We start from the raw sequence: 8,973 nt of genomic DNA on the forward strand, positions 1-8,973 counted from the left end.
GGATATTCCGCCAAGAACAGATAGTATCCTAACTAAAAAAATGAAATAGCGGACGAAGGATACTTATGATGTGCAATCTGGTCGGTAGCAATCAGCTTGTATTCGCTCAAGCGTTGAAAACTACAACTGATGCTTTATGCGCACATGACTGCTCCAACAAAGATGAATCAATAGGAGGCTGTAGCATTCGCTTAGATGATCGTAGAGAGGTATTTTTGCATGAAAATGTAGTGCCAGGAAAAACAATTCGTTAGATTCTACAAAGTCATTAGGTATACAAGGGCAAGCTAATTAGCCATGACTGATCTTTTTAACTAATAATGCAGAGTTCGTGTGCTAATTGTCACTGCATATAATTTATTAAATGGAAAAATTTAATCCGTCTAATCAGGTCATTCATTTTATTATCTATGTGTACCTGTATTTTTATCTTTCGGTATGTACTGATGATGTCCTTGTTTCCCTCCCCCCCCATGTAGAGTCTTCATAATATATGGAGCACAGATTAACCATTGATAGAATTACTCCACAAACAAAAAAGTGGACATCAAAGGTACAACTCATTGAGAAACCGCGGCCAAGGCAAAGAAGATGGAAAGACGCGATTCCAGATTGCTGTTGTCGGAGATGAAAGAGTAATCTTCTAACTACCGTGTCACTTCTTATTCTACTGGTTGAAATATAATTGCAATCGCCAGTATTCTTTAATTGAAAGAAAAGAAACAGATCCATCTACTTAGGTAAGCACAAGTTTAATCGTTTTTGTCACACTTGCTATGTGAGAAACTAAATGTTTGAGGTGCTCTATGAAAGTAGATATTCCACATTTACCATTCATGTTTGTCTGATATTAGTTTTTTAGATAAAAATTGTGGTATCAAACTTTGGAATTTCTTCTTTGGATTACATATTTGTGCCTTTATAGTACTTTATTTGTCCAGAATGATGTATTTGCAGTACACTTTGCAGTCGTTGCATTTGAAATTTGCTTAAACTTCTTACATGTTAAGAAATTAAAGGGCAAGAATTCAGAAGGCATGACCAATTTGATGGTAATTATTTCATTCATTAAATGTTCTTTCTAGCCACACTCTGATAAAACAGATGTCCATAAATTAGTCAAGATGATAAGCTTGTCATTACATACCTCTAATTATTTTTAGCTTCAAATTTATCTTCTGAGATATCATTATGAGATCTGTTACGTTACAAAAAGTAATATAAATCTTCATAAATTCTAGAAAGATGCTATCTGTGTCTTAGGAAACCTTTTGAAAATCCAAATAATGCATTACAATAAACAACATAAAATCACGTTAAACTCAGATTACATATACTATTTCAAACAATAGAGTAAATGGAAGCATTCTTAATTGCTAGACATCTGATAGATCATGTATTTGTTGAACACACACCGACAATGCTAATAATACCAGAAGCAGCTCATTGAAGTACTTCAGCTCACAAATTACTTGCATAATGCCAATTAAATATTAGGTTTCGCACATACCTGGGCATAGACATAGGAATATGTTTCCTTTTAATTTGAAGTGCTCTCTTACGTAAAAGACTCTTCTCAATTGATTTTCATTCGTTAAGTTAGCACTTTAGACCTTTCCTTCAATTGTAGGAGTGTCATTTCATACTTATCCTTCCACGACTGACAGATTATTAAAACCATATTGTTTTCCTTATGTTAACTGATCAGATATGCTTTTATTTAGTAAGCTGAAGGATTAAATGTAGACATTTTCTCTAACGTAGTAAACTTAGACTTTCATAATTGACAGATTATTGAAATCATGATATTGTCCTTGAAATGTTTTACGTAGTTGGCTAATAATAATACGAGTAACTAATATGTCAATGTCCTTTGGTAGTCATACATTGTATACAAGTTATTATTCACCCTGCTAATTTGCAATCCTTTGAAGTTCATTTTATTTACTACCTTGTTGCAAACCTTTTGACTGCTACACTACGCATATTCCATGTAATACCGATTCTCAGTTAACTAATGTATACATTATTTTATTTTTTCTGTTTACTAAGAGATTTTCTAACTTTCTACCCGCATGGAATACGAACCACACTTCGTAACATGTCTATTTGCTGTCGTCCATAGGGAACTATTAACTTGCTTTCTCTACCATTACTACTGGACTATTAGTAAGACTGAGAACGAAATATCGTCAATCGCATTCAAAGTTGCTTCGAGTAGTAACAAGGTTTCACAAACAACTTTGGTTATCCTATTATTCTTCCATCGTTTTGTCCAAATTTTCATGTTGTCAAGAACCTGTGCATTTAGTTATCCTTTGCCCCCTAAATTCCAATTGACAAGTAGAAGAAAAGAGAAAATAGCTGGTGGAAGCTTGAGATGGTGGCATCATAAGAAAGGTTGCTAAAAGTGGTGGCAGCTTCAGCTTGGCCTCATAACAGAAGTAGCTAAAACTTTTAGATTTTCTGGGGTGGTCACAAAAAGTTTCCCGACTCAGTTTCTTCTCTCATTTAAACGTTTTAGACATATATAATTACTTTACATATTTTGCGATGCAATACAGTGGATTCTCTTTACTTTTGCTGCATGAGATCTACATCTGACAATGGGGAGTTCAACTACAGATTCTTTAGTTCAAAGAGAGATGCTGACTTTATGTCTATGATATGAAATAATTTTAGTTACGCTTTATGACTGACTAATATTCTTCATCGCGCCCCTTTTTTTTTGGTAGCGCTGTACAAATTCCAATTCCTGTATAGATTAGTTATCAATTGTATTTCATGAGTTTGAGGCTGCTCATACTGTACTTGTTTACTATTTTAATATTTCAGTATTTTGCGTCTGTATGTCTCCATGTATCTATATGGATACACTTCCGCAAGGGTAGTTGAATAACTCATCATTCTATCAAATTGCAGGAAGAGCAAGTAGTCGCTGTTCTGTACGGGGAAGACATAGAAAAGTATGCAGACAAGCTCACCCCATTTTCCACTTACTTGATATCTACTGCAAAAGTGAGGGTTCTTTTACCCTACGGAGTGCCTATCAACCGTTTTGAATGGGTTATTGACAAATTCACTGTCGTCGAAGAGGTGAAAGATGATAACATACAAGATCCACCGCTCCCGCCGCCGACAAGGTTGAATATTGTACCCTTTGCATATTTGCACGAGTAGCAGCGAAATACGGAATTTGGTAACCATTATTTAATGCGTAGTATACTCTAACAATTAAAATTTATTTGTATCCTTACATTCTGACACTGTGTACATTGGTCTAAATTATAAGTCATTTGCAATGTCCACTAAACAGACATAGTTGCCGTTGTGGTGAATTCTGGCTCCATAAAGTATGTTGGCGCTAACAGTAACAAATGTCGTGAAGTAGTCGTAATGGATACCAAGTAAGTCTGTTGACACTCTATTTACTTTATTGTTGTCGCTACTACTTGTAAAAAAAAATTGGCTATAATGTCATCTTATTCAGTTGATTACTTCGGTCAGATACCTTCAATTAAGAAGTTATAATGTTATGAGATTATAATCTCAGCCATCTCCTCATCAGTGTCACCTTCTTCGACTAAAGCTGGCAAAAAGAAATTTCTCCAGACTCATTTATTGCATCTTCAGCTTGATCTATGACACTTGCCTTACCGTTTCATTCAACAAATTTAACCTTTTTGCGAATAGAACAAGGCAAAAGATCTCCAAAAAGAAATTGTAATAGGCTTTCAGTCATAATCCAACTTTCTCTTCGTCCTGACATTTTGCCCTACAACATTTCAACGATTACCATGGTTTAGTACAATTTTTTTTTTGTATATTGGCCTTGGTAAAATCCAATACTACTCATGAGAAAAGAAATGCAAAGAAGCCTGATATGTGTTTACCAATATTTTTTTAATATGTCCATTACTGCCTTTTTTTAATGTATACATTGACTGCTATCATTTGACACATCTTAGTCAAGAATACTTCATTAATAAGTGGGAGATCAATATTCCTCATCTTCTACTGTCCGCGTCATTTTTGTAGCTAAAACATGATTCATATATAATATGAGCTAAGAAAGTTTGTTACTCATTTTAGAAGATCATCCATTGGAAAATATTTTACTGTACGACTAACTCTAATATATTACATAGACGTGTTTCACTTCTCCAAATGCTCTCTTATTTACTCTTCTACGTCAATTACAACTTTCTATAGAAATATTTTTGGTTGACAAAATAACCTTAATAACGAATGATAAAATGTAATATATTAACATATGAAAAACTATTTATATAAGTTCTTAAGTTACTACACAGACAGAAAAGTTCCCTTCTGAATCCTTATACGTGACAATCTACCAGGTAATTTATCTGTTCTCTTTTTCGAACCCTAAAATGTATATTTTTACTATATATTCGCTGCGTAGACTTTAGAAAATACGGTGACAATTACATATTCCAGAAGTCATTAGTTCCAAACCGGAAAAAACTTTATAGGTCATGCTGTATTTGTATGCTTAAACACACAATATGCATCATTTAAATGACCTTTTTGTCAACCTTCACTCTCCTGCGCGAACATGTTACTTATAGTATTGTTTGAATTCCAGTCTTACCGAATTGTCTTTGCTATTTTTATATTTACATCCTTTTCTTTATTACTCTTGCGGACATTGTTAGACTTATATTTTTTTTATCAGGCAATGTCACTTATTGCCCATTCATTTTACTGCAGTGTGAGACCTACTATCCTTACAATGTGGGAAGACTTCGCCGACACTGATGGGAGCATCCTCGCTGCACAAGTTGCTGAATTCCCAATAATTGTAGCAAAACGAATTACGCAAGCCAGCTATGGCGGTATGGAAAACATTACACTTTTTTTTGGGTACTGCAAGAGATCTGTTGTGAATTCTTTGCTAACATAATATGTCATATAGGATTATCATTGTCGACAAGGTACAACTCAGTTATACTGATAAATCCACCATATCCTCAAGTTGGAAGACTCTTGAACTGGTATGGAACACATATTGACATAATTGAATTTTATATTTGATTAATTAGTTCATGCAAACTAAACATGTGTGGGTTAAACTAGATGATCCAGCATATGCAATTTCCTGTTGCACTACCGTGTTTCCCTTCTTCCAAAAAAAAAGAGATATACTTAGCAGGCTATAAATTTAATATTTTTCTTTCAGCTAATTACAAATTTATAACAACTTGGCATCTGTGTATCTTAATTGAGATGGTTTTGAACTACATTGCATCTCATTTTACAATATAATTTTATGAGTTTAAAATCTTAGAGCTTATATGCAAAAAAATTCACTAAAATAATTTACCGAACAACTCTTAGGGAAGTGTCACTTTGCCCTTATATTCACTGAGTATTTTGGTATGATATATATAACATTGGTAAGAATAACCAGTACTTCTATGAGCTTCCAATATGTACTATTACCCCTTTGATTAGCTATGAAATAGCACTGCACCGCATTGGTTTTCGGAGATAGCTGTTGTACCACCTAACAAATAAGGTGATACTGTTGTTCAATGTTGATTAGATTTCTGCAAAATTAATTTACTCCTCCAACAGGAACTACTGCAGTCACTGAGGCTAATAGTTTCTTATTTGTATTTTTAGAACGTGTCTACACTATGTCCACACACCACATTTGTACTATATGTTGGAGCTCTGGCCAGTTGAAAATTATGTTATATGCATTATAATTGTGGTCAACTAGAAGAAATATTTTTTTGGTACTTTCTGTTGATTTTCGGTATTGTTGGTGTAATGTGCACAATAATTTGTCACTGGAACAACCAATTCTTGTTATTTCCTATGTTTTTTAAGTTTGTCAGTTGTCACCACCTCTTTGTGTCATTTTAAATGTACCTCACATTTTGTTGCCATTGAAATGCCTCTATACACGTATAGGGTCAAAGACAACCGACCAAGATTAATGAGATACAGTCAGCAAACGGCGATTGATTCGTCTCTGGTGCTTGCAGCAGAACAAAATGATATTGTCTCAATTGTTGCTATCCAGTCACAACCTCATGTATGTGCATTTCATGCATGCTAATATGTATACATATAGACAACTTTAGTATTTTTAACCCAACTAAATAAATCTACTTGCATTCTCCTCTTTCACAGATACAACTGTTTTACGTGGAGGGTAAATTATCATTTCCGACTGCCGACCAAGATTTCTATGAATTACTGTGTTCCCATTGCGAGCAGCAGTACAGAACTCATTCGCCGAAAATTATTCACTGTGCGAGTTGCAAGCAACGTGCGATGTTGACACCCAGGTATTGCGTCTTGGAGTCCGAGCTTAATAAAATATGTTTGTTCTACATCTTCAAAGAAAGAAAGTTTCTTCAGTCATTGGCTTTATGAAAATGAAATAATACAAATTAATTGCATATTAGGGCCCGCTTTGAGGTTGTAATGACAGATGGCAGTGGATCAACTTTTGCAACATTAATAGGCGAATTAGGAGAAAATTTTCTTGATATGACCGCCACAGATATCTGTGAAATATCAGCTAAGGTACGTTGTTGATGGCAGTAGGAGAAACTTTTTTACAACTATGATACCGTGAAAACAAGTTTGCTCTTACTTTTTCCAATTATGTCTTCCTTGATGTTTGCCTTTGCATATAAAATGTAACCACTAATTAAATAAGTTGGAAAAAATATCTTAAAGAAAGTGATTTGCTATTTTGTTTATAATTGAATTTCAATAACAACTAAAGCAGTCTCACCTACACCTTAAATGGTCTAGTGGATAAGTTTTTCAAGACAGACAGAACCATACATAAAGGTAAAAAGAATATCAAAAAGAAAAAACTCAACAGAAACAATAAAGGGAAATATCTTCATAATTAATTCAGAACTTTGGTAGATTTCAATAATGACAAATAAAACTAGATAGGCTTCATCCAAACCCAGAATAATAAGATATTTATTCTAAAATAACAAAAATAAAACTAGGAAGTTCCATAAAACAATAAATGGTCTGTGAATAGGCTTTTCGATACTGAAAAAAATTAGAAAATAACAAGATAAGAAAAATTAATGCTCAACAAAAATCAATTTTAATTAAATTTAAATGGGTTTCGCCGACATCTCGAACAAACACAACATTTAGTCTTAAATTTAACATTACAATATAAGAATTTGAGACATTACTATTATTCTCGTTGACAGATTGGTTTTTTTCAAAGATACCTGCATGCAAATTGGAGCAGACACCAACACAAAAAAAAAAAAAAAAAAACTGCAAGTCATCCAATACTTAGTCAAGTGTGATTAGAACAAACCATTCTTCTCAAATGTTTTTATTCTTCATTCTAAAAATTCAACAATGTATCTTGAAAGGACATTAACATTAACCCCTTGAAAATTCTTAGATTTAATCTCACTGATAACTGAATATTAGAACTTAAACTTAAGAAGAGAGAAAAAATAAAGAGTCAGAGACAAGAAGAGTAACAAAACGAGGAAAAAAATGAGATTTTGTTTGCTTGTATTAAGAAAAATAATGTTGACCTACGTATGCTTGTTAATTGATTAACCCTAGGTTGTTACCTGAATATTCAATGTTGCTTTGTTAGTTCATCATCTGACTTGTACTGCTTGCCAATGTTAGTTACTGCCAATGCACAGAGGTTGTCAACAATTTTCCTAATAAAGTACCAATTATGTCTGCTTACACCTCCATTTCCACATGCCTGTCGAAAATTAAAACATCTCCTTTAGGTCGCTTAAATATGACAATTGGCTTCTTAAATTCATCATTAATCAAAAGATAATTAAAGGCTGTAGAAGCTTGTAGCCTCTGCATCCCAAGTACTTTATAGGCTTAGAACATCCAATTAATTCAAAGTATATTACTTTTGAGTACTATTTTAATGTGTTAAATTCATCATTTTCTCTCCTGCAGAACCAACCATTACCTCTTGAACATGTTCGACAACGTCTTCCTCGTAAACTCTTCAAGATACAACTGCGAAAAATATTTTCTAGAACTTCTGATACACGATTGTTCATTGTGTCCTACTCTGTGAAGGAAGATTTATTTCAATTGCCTGTACCAGTAGCCTCTGAAGAAATTGGAGAGAGCAGTAACACTAAATTGGAAAATGCTGAGCTGAACAAAGAGATAGAAAACGAAAACAACAGTCAGTCGAATGTGGAACAAGTTACACCCATACAAGAGGTGAAGAACGAGTTAACTACAGAAGGTGGCTCTTCTAGCAAGAGGCAACAAACTGAACTGGAGACCCCCCCACCCCCCAAAGAATAAAGGTTAATAAATTTTATCTCTACTATTTTTTATACTTAAAGTTGATAAACTTTTAGGAGCTTGTTACTCATGTTCAAGAATAACTTCTATGACTTCTGATGTAGGAGTAGCAGATTATAATTGCAGCACAAACAACTCAAAAGAAACTTCAACAAAAAAAAAGCCTATTGCATATTGCATTCCATTATATATTCATTCATAAGCTCTATTTCACTCACATTCATCCTCTCCAAAGAACGCCCTCTAGCAACCAATCGAAAAAGAACAGACAGAGAAAGAAGTAGTTTCATGCTAACTCCTAATTTGCCTGCGATTGCTAAACATTACTGTGTTGCTAATGTTGCCAATCCATTGTTAGCTAAATTTCAATTGCACTATCTTTCATTAAACATTAGTAATATTACAGTACTCATGCCTACGAAAGAATTCTCTAAGTTTCTATGATAATATATTACATAACTACTACATTGACTGACTTATTTTGTTCAATTCAATATTGTTGCGCTTTTTAATCCTCATAAAAAAATACTTATAAAGTAGTACTACTTTATCTGTACAGGTACTCTAAGGCATTCTTGTGCTTGGATTGATTTATACTTTCTATCTTGCAATTTTATTTCCCTTGTATTGGTATAACTGACTAAGATTATGCAA

This window comes from Nicotiana tabacum, chromosome 22 (genome assembly GCF_000715075.1).
Source record: "Nicotiana tabacum cultivar K326 chromosome 22, ASM71507v2, whole genome shotgun sequence".
Taxonomy (NCBI): domain Eukaryota; kingdom Viridiplantae; phylum Streptophyta; class Magnoliopsida; order Solanales; family Solanaceae; genus Nicotiana; species Nicotiana tabacum.